Below are 12,095 nucleotides of genomic sequence, written 5' to 3' on the forward strand. Positions count from 1 at the left end.
GGAGCGAAAGCATGACTTGAGCACTCCGAATGTGCGCTCCACTATGCCCCGTGTTGCAATATGGGCTGTGTTGTATCTTACCTCGGGAGGCGTGATGGGGTTCCGAATTGGCGTCATCATGTGTGTGCTCAGAGGGTAGGCACTGTCCCCTGGGGAGGTGGTGGTGGGGATCATTAGTGGGGTATTGGCATTACTCTGTATCTGTCATGCATGCGTGTGCTGTGGCATTTCTACTCACCAAGCAGCCATGCATCGCCATGCCGCCCAGCTTCCATGTCCCGGTTTAGGGTTGACATCCTGTAAATGAAGCTGTCGTGGGTGGACCCTGGATAGTTGGCATATACTGAGGTGATGATTCCCTTGGCATCACATACTACCTGTACGTTGATGGAATGCCAGTGCTTGCGGTTTCTATAGATGTGATCAGACGCCCTGGGGGGACGTAGAGCCACATGGGTGCAATCAATGGCACCTAGCACTTTGGGGAATTGTGCCACCCTGTAGAAATCCTGGCTGACAGCCTGCCTTTCTGCAGGTGTTCTGGGCAGGTATATGTGCCTGCGGACTGATGGCTGTGCAGTAATGATGGCCAACACCTGGTGTAGGCACCGTGACTGCGTGGTCTGTGACACCCCCCCACTATGGCACTTGTCCGCTGAAATGATCCGGTAGCCAAGAAGTGCAGTACATTGAGGATCTTCTCCAGGGGGCTGAGTGCTTGGGAGCACAGGGTGGGTGATGTGAGGTCATACTCCCATTCACTGACCAGGTCGAGTATTATGTGTGGTGGAAACCTGTACCTCCCATACACCTCGTCATCAGGCATACCAAATAGGCTGGTTCTGGGTGTGAAGATTCTGGCCCTGACTATCCTTCTCCTCCTCCTGCGGTATCCCACGGCCACTGCTGCTAGGAACGGTATATTCATCCTGGCTTCTGTGCTTGTTTGTTGTTTGCGCACTCTTTTATGCTGCGCGGGACGTGCGCCTGCTTCATGCTGGCGTACGTGTTTCAGGATTGGACCTTTTATTTTTTGGCGCGTTGTAGGTGACCGTGTTAATCTTCCCGCCCACCCCAGGAATACACGTAACACGCTCTCCCAGGCCCAGTCGTGAGTAAATATTCCCGCCCACCCCTGGAATACACGTACCCCACTCTCACAGTCCCAGTCGCGTGTGGAACTTCACGCGCACACCGAAATACACATACCCTGCAAATTTGCGTGTGAAACTTCCTGCACACCCCGAAATACACGTACCCAGGGCAATCGCGTGTGGAACTACCCGCGAACCCCGTAATACACGTACCCTGCTGGTATCACGTGTGGAAGTTCACACGGACCCATAATACACGTACCCTGATGGAATCGCGTGTGAGACTACCCGCGCATCCCTGGAATACACGTACCCAGGCAAATCGCACGGCTAGGGGGTGGAGGTGCTGGGGGACATGAGTGGGGGCCTGGTGGAGGGTGCCCTGCACTGTTGGGGGGTGGGGGTGCAGGGGGACATGAGTGGGGGCCTGGTGGAGGGTGCCCCTGGATGGAGTGGGGTGGGGGTGCAGGGGGACATGAGTGGGGGCCTGGTGGAGGGTGCCCTGCACTGCTGGCGGGTGGGGCTGCAGGGGGACATGAGTGGGGGCCTGGTGGAGGGTGCCCTGCGGGTGGGGATGCAGGGGGACATGAGTGGGGGCCTGGTGTACTGCTGGGGGGTGGGGGTGAAGGGGGACAGGAGTGGGGGCCTGGTGGAGGGTGCCCCTGGATGCAGGGGGGTGGTGGTGGAGGGGGACATGCGTGGGGCCCTGGTGGAGGGTGCCCTGCACTGCTGGGGGGTGGGGGTGCAGGGGAACATGAGTGGGGGCCTGGTGGAGGGTGCACTACAGTGCTGGGGGGGTGGGGGTGCAGGGAGACATTAGTGGGGGCCTGGTGAAGGGTGCCCCTGGATGCAGGGGAGTGGGGGTGCAGGGGGACATGAGTGGGGGCCTGGTGGAGGGTGCCCTACAGTGCTAGGGGGTGGGGGCGCAGGGAGACATGAGTGGGGGCCTGGTGGAGGGTGCCCCTGGATGCAGGGGGGTGCGGGTGCAGGGGGACAGGAGTGGGGTCCTGGTGGAGGGTGCCCTACAGTGCTTGGGTGTGGGGGTGCAGGGAGACAGGAGTGGGGGCCTGGTGGAGGTTGCCCTACAGTGCTGGGGGGTGGGGGTGCAGGGGGATAGGAGTGGAGGGTGCCCTACAGTGCTTAGGTGTGGGGGTGCAGGGAGACAGGAGTGGGGGCCTGGTGGAGGGTGCCCTACAGTGCTGGGGGGTGGGGGTGCTGGGGGACAGGAGTGGGGGCATGGTGGAGGGTGCCCTACAGTGCTGGGGGGTGGGGGTGCTGGGAGACAGGAGTGGGGACCTGGTGGAGGGTGCCCCTGGATGCAGGGGGGTGGGGGTGCAGGGGGACATGAGTGGGGGCCTGGTGGAGGGTGCCCTGCACTGCGGGTGGGTGGGGGTGCAGGGGGACATGAGTGGGGGCCTGGTGGAGGGTGCACTACAGTGGTGGGGGGTGGGGGTGCAGGGAGACATGAGTGGGGGCCTGGTGGAGGGTGCCCCTGGATGCAGGGGGTGGGGTGCAGGGAGACATGAGTGGGGGCCTGGTGGAGGGTGCCCCTGGATGCAGGGGGTGGGGGTGCAGGGAGACAGGAATGGGGGCCTGGTGGAGGGTGCCCTGCAGTGCTGGGGGGTGGGGGTGCTGGGAGACAGGAGTGGGGGCCTGGTGGAGGGTGCCCCTGGATGCAGGGGGTGGGGGTGCAGGGGGACATGAGTGGGGGCCTGGTGGAGGGTGCCCCTGGATGCAGGGGGCTGGGGGTGCAGGGGGACATGAGTGGGGGCCTGGTGGAGTGTGCCCTGCACTGCTGGGGGGTGGGGGTGCAGGGGGACAGGAGTGGGGGCCTGGTGGAGGGTGCCCTACAGTTCTGGGGGGTGGGGGTGCTGGGAGACAGGAGTGAGGGCCTGGTGGAGGGTGCCCCTGGATGCAGGGGGGTGTGGTTGCAGGGGGACATGAGTGGGGGCCTGGTGGAGGGTGCACTACAGTGCTGGGGGGTGGGGTGCAGGGGGACAGGAGTGGGGGCCTGGTGGAGGGTGCCCTACAGTGCTGGGGGGTGGGAATGCAGGGGGACAGGAGTGGGGGCCTGGTGGAGGGTGCCCTACAGTGCTGGGGGGTGGGGGTGCAGGGGACATGAGTGGGGACCTGGTGGAGGGTGCCCTACAGTACTGGGGGTGGGGGTGCAGGGAGACAGGAGTAGGGGCCTGGTGGAGGGTGCCCTACAGTGCTGGGGGGTGGGGGTGCAGGGAGACAGGAGTGGTGGCCTGGTGGAGGGTGCCCTACAGTGCTGGGGGGTGGGGTTGCAGGGAGACAGGAGTCGGGGCCTGGTGGAGGGTGCCCTACAGTGCTGGGGGGTGGGGGTGGGGGTGCAGGGAGACATGAGTGGGGGCGGGTGGAGGGTGCCCCTGGATGCTGGGGGTGTAGGGAGACATGCGTTGGTGGGCAGTAGTGCAAGGTGACATGTGGGTTGGCTGGGGGGCATGGTCATGGTGGATGGGCTGCCTGCGGGACATGTGCAGGGGTGCAGGGTAGTCCCCTGTGGTGTGGGCCGCCTGCAGGGGCTGTGGAGGGTGTAGAGGAAACAGCTGGGAGGACCCACACGGCCAATTCACGTGTGGGACTCCCGGGCACCCCCGAATACACGTAGGCTGCTGGATTCACGTGTGGAATTTGCCGCGCTCCCGGAGTACACGTACCCTGCTGAAATTGCGCGTGGAACTTCACGCACACACCGAAATACACATACCCTGCTAATTCGCGTGGTAAACTTCACGCGCACCCCGGAATACACGTGCCCAGGCCAATCGCGTGGGGAACTTCCCGCGAACCCCGTAATACATGCACACGCTATTTTTCACACAGCGAGTGTCCATGTTTGTCGGTACCCCTTTGCACCTCATTTGTCCTAGAGGGCCACTGTATGGATCATTCATCATAGCTGTATATGGGAGCTTTTTGTTAGCGCACATTTTGGCGCACATTTATTTCAGGCGCAGGGACGCTACCGCCTGCTTTCTTGTGGCGTACTTGTTTGGCCCTGTGCGCGTCTTTGACCGTGTGCTGGTATGCCCTATTCGATTCCATGAATACGAGTTGTAGGCGAGCGTGTGGGCGTTCCGCGCACTTGCCTCCTGTACTTCCCCCGTGACGCTGATATTTTCACGCGTTGTTCCCAATTCCGAGTGTTACGCCCCGTGTTCCGCCTACTTTTGTAATGTGCGCCGCGCTACGTGCGATTTCGCAGCGGCCGTGGCGCACACCATTGGATGACCTGTGCACCGGCGTGCGGCGCGCACTTTTTCAGCGCCCATCCAATATTTTTCTCGCGCACGGACTTCCATGAATCGATGTGCGCTGGTTTCCCTGCGATTTTCGCAGTTGCACTGCGATTTTCGCACTTTTACTGCGATTCGCACGTTTTGGCAACTCTGCGCCGGAATTTTCGGCGCACATTAATTCCATGAATCGGCCTGTTAATGTCTATGGTAGGTACAGCCTCATGTGTCCGTGAGCTCCTATCATCTGCCAAATGCAACCTCAAAGGCCCCAGTACTGCCATGTTATACCAGTTAATGCGCCGCATGCCTGCAGGCGTCATCTCATATGTAAGGTAAGGCATCACATGGCCCTCGCCTTCCCTCCAAACTTCCCATTACTCTTTCTTATGCACCCCACCACCGTGCATAGCCCTCCCGTGCTGTGGCCTGGAATCATGTGGCGGGAAGGCCTGGGGAGTAGTGTGAGCACAGGCAAAGTTCCTTGACTCTGAAGACATGCCAACTACTGCTTCTTCAGCCACCCACTGCTCAGTGGCACTGCTATTCGGTGTGCTGGGTCTGCTACAGCACCCCTGGCCTATTGGTGGGAGCTGACAATTATGCTCCCTTGTCCACTGCAGCATTTACTTGTATTTAAAGAGTCTGTGTGTAGGTGTGAACCAACACTTTCGGAGATTCAATCTTGTGTGATCTCTTTTTCCCTACGTTTAGTGATGTGGTTGAACATTCAGGACATTGTGTTACTGGAAGCAAGTAGCATTGTCACTGCGGGTACAGGGGAGGGTGAAAGGAGCAGGCTGTGCCAGTTTCCCTAGGACACTCTGATTTCGGATTTATTTACTTATGACATTTACATAGCGCCTTTATCCAAGGCGCAGTACATTTTCCCACACAGTACGAAATGAATAGGAAATGACAATCAAAGGCATGAAAGAAAAATGAGCGTCCTGGCGCAACCAAAGTGAAGAGGAAACATTATGAGGAAAGGCAGGTTGCAGCAGACGAAGTTTTTAGGTTAGAAGAAGAAATAATATCTAGAGGGAAAGAATTCTATAATTTAGGCGCTAATAATTGAAAGGAATGGAACCGAGAAGCAGCCCAAAAAAGGATGAGGCACAGAAAAGAAAGTGAGATGCAGAAGGAAGAGCCCCAAGAGGATGGTGTAAAGAAACGAAATGAGAAAGAAAACCAGGAGCCAATGCATGAACACATTTAAATGCTAGACCAAGGCCAGAGCAGCACACACCATGGGTAGTAAGCAGCGCTGAGATACCCGAGAGTTCGTAGCGCTATATAAATGCAAATTATTATTGTTATACTAAAATCTTGCTTTAATTGAATGAACAAAGTTGGATCAAAAAAGAAGCAATATTAGTGGAATATTGTAGACCAAGCAACGCTCTTACTACCGAGAGAAGACCAGAACGAAGAGGAAAAAGAGCACAAGCTGGGGGGGCAATATACAAAGAACAACAATAATTAAGATGAGACAAAATGCAAGTTTGTAATAATAGTTTAGTAGAATAAAAGGTTGGAATATGGTGAATTTTAATATTATAAATGTAAAAATAACAAGATTGAGCAAATATAGAAATTTTGCTTTGAAAGGCAAAAGCAGAATCAAAAATGAAGCAGCCCAAATTGTGAGCAGGAGGAATAAGCAGAAAGGTGAGAGGAGCAAAGAGAATAGAAGAAGATGCAGGAAAAAAAGAGAATCTATGTTTTTTTGGATGATGGCATAGAAACGCGAGGACAGTCCATTTTTCATGGGCAAAGCACAAGCAGGGGTACGTTGATGGATAGTGTCATCAAAAGAAAGGAAAGAAAGGACAATGTGGGTGTCATCAGCACAGGTATGTGCCTGGAAACTGTGATCGGAAATCAAGGAAGGCAAAGGAGAAGTATAAAGACTAAAAAGAAGAGGACCGAGAACAGACCCCTGAGGTGCTGCTCCTCGGGGAAAAGGAAAAGAATAAGATGAAGAATGTTTCCAAGACACCACAAAAGAACGTCAAGAAAGATAAGAAGAAAACCACTGCAGAGAGCCATTCCCGAACTCCCAGCAAAGATAAAGTAGAAAGCAACATTAGATCTACTGTATCAAAGGCGGCACTGAGGTCTAACAAGATAAGTGGCCCCCTGGAAGGGGGCGCTTGCCAATCAGAATGCTCGTAATGCAGGCTGTATTCTATGGTATAAGCCTGCATTCCGAGCAGCCTGGGTGCTGCTGGCCACCGCCCCCTCCCGCTCCTCCTCCTTTTCCCTTCCCGCCCCCTCACGTTTAGCACCTGTGGACTTACCTTTGTGGGTGCTACAATTGTGTTTTTTTTTAAAAAAAGAATAAGAAACGTACCTTTTCTGCACAGCCCGGCGCTGCCATGGTTCTCGGAGTCTGTTTTCAATGTTGATAACATCACAGTCATCAACATTGAAAACGAACTGTGAACACTGACACAACGCTGGGCCATGTAGGTAACTACATGGGTGCTAAGGGTGATATTGCCCTTGGCAGTGGCACGGCCCTGTCGGTAACGCCAGCACCACCTGAGTTAAGGGATCCTTGCTTTGCTCAGGCCCTTAGATTGAGGGGCGGCCTGTTGCCACTTCTGGTAATATCACCACAGTACTGAAGACAGCATGTGCCATAGAATTAGAATCAGAAAGAAGAGCAGTTTCTGTATAATGGTGCAGGCGGAATCCAGATTGATATAACGGAAGGAGACGATGAAGATTAAGGTCTGAAGTAAGTTGAGCATGCATCATTTGTTCAAGAACCCTTGGTAGATACGGCAAGAGAGAGGTGGGTCGAAAGTTTGATACTTCAGTGACATCCAATTAGGGTTTCTTCAAGGACGTCATTTAGGGGTCATCAAGGGTCATATTTTTTACTGGGCATCTATGTTAAAGATGGCCAGTGGTCGAAGTGTATGAAAAGAAGTAGTGGAACTATGTTTCCTACTGGCCTGTCCCATCTCCCCACAAACCCCATTGCCGTGCCTCCCACGTGCAATCCAAAACCCCCAAAAAATGCACCTGCAGCTTAAGGGAATGTTCAACTTCTTTAACTGCTCCCACCTAGTTCGACCACTGAAGCCGGCATGATAAGCGCTATTACATGACTGAAATGGCATTTTGGTGCAACCAGTCTATCTATAATATCTTACCATGGCATGACTTCTTTTACTGATCATCTATTCCTCTATGATGAACTGAACATGATAAGCGTTATTATTTGTCTGGATTGGCCTGCATTGGACCTGCCAGTTGAAACATGTTTTCTTATTGTGGCATGGCATTTTTAATGGCAAAGCCAACAGGACTGTGTTCTTATGTGCGGGTACTGGCATATATGTTTTCTTGTGGTATCATTATTGGCATTATGCACAACATGAGTATGTTCTCATATGGGAGTACTGTCTTATATAGGTGCAGTCAGCATGGAAATGTATGGCCACAGGCAGTCTGAACATCTTTTTTACACTGGCATATATTGTGGAGCAGGGCATCCTAAAAAGCATTGGAAAATACTCCTGTGCACGGTTGGTGACTTGCACCTATTGGATTTTTTCATGACTTACCCTACAAAACTGATTGCAAACTGTCTGGATTTTTCACAGTGTGCTATTTAATGCAACATTTTACCCTATTATTAAAACATTTTCTCAGGGGGAGAACCCCCGCATACAATTCTTGGTTTGTTCAGGCTCCTTCGCTACGCTTCGTCGTTCTTGAAAATTTGTGCCAAATATTTACGCGCCACCAATCAATGAATTCGGCTGCCGGCCACTGCAGCAGATACAAAAGGCAGTTCTGCTAACAGACTCGCTGCCTAACAAACTCGTTTAGACAGAAATTCCTTCTTAATTGCATTTTAACTATGTTCCATCATCTTAACTGCTTTTAACATTCTTGTGTGTATTTGAAATATATTGTTCAAGTGGCATTAGTTAGCTAGCATTTCTGTGGCTATTTGCACAGGCCACCAGGAGGCATATTTTAGTACTCGCAAAATAAACAGATGTGCGATTTGAAACATTGGAGCTCTGCTCCCTTGCACGCACTCTAGGCAAGCAGAAAATACATTCCCCAGCAGGATTGTAGTTTCCGGAACCCAACTTTACTAGAAACTCAGCCCGAACGCGCCGGCGCGGACGTAAGGGGCAGTCTCCAGCAGTCTGCAGTGAGGACGTTGGCAGACGCAGACACACGGTCTCCTCCAACATGGGATTTGCCGAAGTTATGGCGCTCATAGAGGCAGAACAAACCAAGTCACTGGCACGTTCCACCACCAATGCACCATTATTAAAGGTGAGTCCTGCACAGTACCTGACTCAGTCACCAGACTCACGCAAATTCAACCTTCACACACACTACGTTCATGACCCTCCATCATCGGAGTGTGCGCCTACTACAGAGACACGGCCAGAGCTAACCAACACAATCCATTACTTAACAAAGATTCAGCATTCCCAAACTACTGTTAATACGGAGGTGCACACAGCACATCTGATTGCTGCCAAACAAATAAATGATATTACTAGCAAAATGTCTACTGTTAATACGAACAGCTCCCCGCCCCTCCCTGTTAGCCCGGTTTCACTCTTACGTTGCGTGTTGCTAAATACACGATCCTTGGTAAAACACAATGTTGAGGTTTGTAACTACATCGAAGATAACAACATTGATATCTGCGCAGTGTCAGAAACCTGGAGCTCGGATGCTGCGGGCCCTGGTTTAAACTTGGCGATACCCAATAGATACGTGATGAAACGCAAGGACAGACGGGAATGCATGGGGTGGGTAGCCTTCATCTTAAGAGACTCCCTCTCCATATAGGAGGTTCCAGTAGAGATAAACAAAGAAATTGATTCGCTATATATCAAGATTGGTATGAACGCGGAGGCCACTGTAAACATTTTTGTCCTATATCGTCCTCCATCACTGAAGGACAGTTGGATAGAGGCACTTATTCACCCTGTGCTTGCCTGGCTCAAACCACTATTGCAATTTATAATTATGGGCGACTTCAACCATTGGCTAGGGGTCACAGGTTCAAAAAACCCTCTCAGAATTAGGTTTTGAGCAACAAGTGAAAAAACCCACACTCATTCTAGGACATACGCTAGATTGGATTGCGACTACCAATATTGCATGCCACGATCTGAACATCATTCCATGCCCTTGGTCAGATCATGCTCTTATATATTTCTCTATAACAGTTCCTTTCTCTATTAAACACAAAAATCTTAACAATGGGTATGTCTTGTCACGCAATCGAAAACAACTCACAGTGGACAGCATTGTGCCTCTACTTAATCTTGATGTAAACTTCTCGCCGCATTCTACTCTATTAACTATGTCATCAAACCTGGCTTTTAATAATGCCAGTACCTCTGAAACTCTGGCTCCTTTAAAATTTAAGAAACAGAAGAATTCAGAGCAAAAAAGCCAAACTTGGTTCTCAACTGACCTAAGGAAGCTTAAGGCTATAGTTCTCAAGGCCTATTTATGGAAATCTGTGCCGTCCTCATTCTTGTTGTTATCCTACAAGAATGAAGCAAACATGTGCAAATCAGCAATTTTAACGGCTAAACAACATTTCTATAACTAAAGAATAGATAACGCTGACTCAAACACCAAGGACATTTAAAAAAATGTAAAAGAACAACAAACTGTCCCACCTCAAGCTGACCAACTGGAGATTCGGGATGCTACCTGGTGCCAGAAAATTCAGGATGGCATGCACAATAAACTCTTGGGAATCATGGCAGGAATGCTGGAAAGAAAGAAGAATTTCCCAGCCAATCCTCCAATTGAATCTCAGAAACCAAATAAGTGGCAACCAAACATTCCCCAATTCAATTTTCATCCCATAACAGAGGATACTCTACAAAAAATTATTGAGAAACTAAAACCCTCCCATTGTAAAGGCGACGCCTGTGCCTCTGGGATTATAAAAACTTGCCGGCCTATCCTTACAAAAGCAATTTGTAAATTTGTTAACGAATCACTGGATAAGGGTCTAGTACCCGATAATGTGAAACAAACTATGGTCACACCCATTTTAAAGAAAATTGGGCTAGCCAGGGACAATCCCCTGAGCTACCGCCCCATCTCTAATACACCTTTTCTTCTGAAGATTTTAGATAAAGTGGCTTACAGACAAATATCTGAACACTTAAACCTGTATCCCATTTTTAATGAACATCAATCAGGCTTCAGAAGTGATTTCGGTACTGAAATCTCACTCCTTGAACTTAAATCCCTACTTGCTTAAGAGACTAGATAAAGGCTTGCTGTCCCTGTTAGTCTCATCTGGATCAATTGGCTGCGCTTTGATTTAGTCAATCATTTTATCTTGAAGCACAGACTCGTGGATCTTGATAATTTCTCACCCCTGGCTGTCTCCTGGATAGTTTATTTTTTAGGAAACAGAGTTAGTAGAGTTTGCTCTGACATAGCAGAAGCCTCGCCAATTCCAGTCCACTTTGGAGTACCTCAGGGTACCAGCACACCACCTTGTATTTATAAGCTATTTATGACACCGTTTTTTTCTCAATTGTAAGCTGAGGGCATAATGTGTTGCAACTATGCAGACAACACACAATGTGTCATTCCACACATGTATCCACATGCAGGATGAACAGGAACTTAATAGAATCTTTACTGTCATCGAGAACTGAATGCTCAATAATACCCTGGCCCTCAACAAAAGCAAGACAGAGCTCATGATAGTCGGGAGCTCCTCCGCTTAAAAAAAACTAGACAGTAACTACTGCCTGTTCAGACTTGGAACTGACTTAATTGCCCCTGTACCCAAACTTAAAATCCTAGGAGTTACGCTTGATCAGCCATTAACCATGGAATCTCATGTTTCGAGCATTATAACGGCCTCTACGTACTACACCAAACTTTTACATCATCTTAAATCACTTATTACCCAAGCGAGTACAGAGATCATCCTTAGAGCCATTATTGGCGCTAAAATAGACTACTGCGGTAGTCTACTAGTGGGAATCAGTAAACATGAATTACACAGGCTCCAAATAATTAACAATAAAACGGTTAGACTAGTTCTGGGTCTCACTAGAAGAGACCATGTTACGAGTGCCAGGCGCTCTCTTCACTGGCTTCCAATTGAAGCACGTGTAGTATTTAGGCTTCTTACCATTACCTTCAAGTGTAGGCCAGGCACAATGCCTGCCTATCTGCTGGAGTCTGTCATTATTAACCGATTGGTAGAGATCTCAGGTCTAATGGACACAACTTGCTCATTCAGCTAAGATAGAAATCACGCTACGAAGTTTGGCTTTCTCTAATGTGCCATATGCACAAAGGCAAGACTGAAGAGCAGTATTTGCCTGTATAAGCCAGACAGCGTGGCTCTTCCAAATGAAGAGCTACTTATTTAGAGCCAACGTGTTTGTTTTATTTTTCGGAGGCCTATCATTTTGTGCAAAAATTCTCCATGTTTTGAAGTTACTGTGGCCTAGATTTTGCCATATTCAAGCAGAATAGTATTATATCATATTTGTATGTATAGCACTTCATGGCTGACTCCTGATGCCTCCTGCTTTTAAGCGCTGTAAAAATAGGTGTTATTAGTACAAACTGTAATATTAATTAGTGTATGAACCTTAGAAAGATGAGGGACTGATTCAGCCCTGCTGAAACATGAAAATGGAAAGTACAGGCTTGCAGTTGCCAAAGATGAGCTTTTAAATCACTGGGCTATCCA

The 12,095-nt window shown here is 50.2% G+C and overlaps 1 protein-coding gene across 2 annotated transcripts in view; it reads left to right on the forward strand.

Moving 5' to 3' along the window:
• The window catches only part of CCDC190 (coiled-coil domain containing 190), a 442,790-nt gene that overhangs the window by 213,643 nt on the left and 217,052 nt on the right, over positions 1-12,095 (forward strand). Inside the window, exon 1 of one of the 2 annotated variants that reach the window (XM_069641056.1) lies at positions 8,561-8,665. The exons of the other annotated variant lie outside the window; for it this stretch is intronic. The gene's annotated coding sequence lies outside the window, so the exon portion shown is untranslated. Of the gene's footprint in view, positions 1-8,560; positions 8,666-12,095 lie in introns of those variants that run through there. 2 annotated transcript variants of the gene reach the window in all.

This window comes from Ambystoma mexicanum, chromosome 1q (genome assembly GCF_040938575.1).
Source record: "Ambystoma mexicanum isolate Mex_15411 chromosome 1q, UKY_AmexF1_1, whole genome shotgun sequence".
NCBI lineage: Eukaryota > Metazoa > Chordata > Amphibia > Caudata > Ambystomatidae > Ambystoma > Ambystoma mexicanum.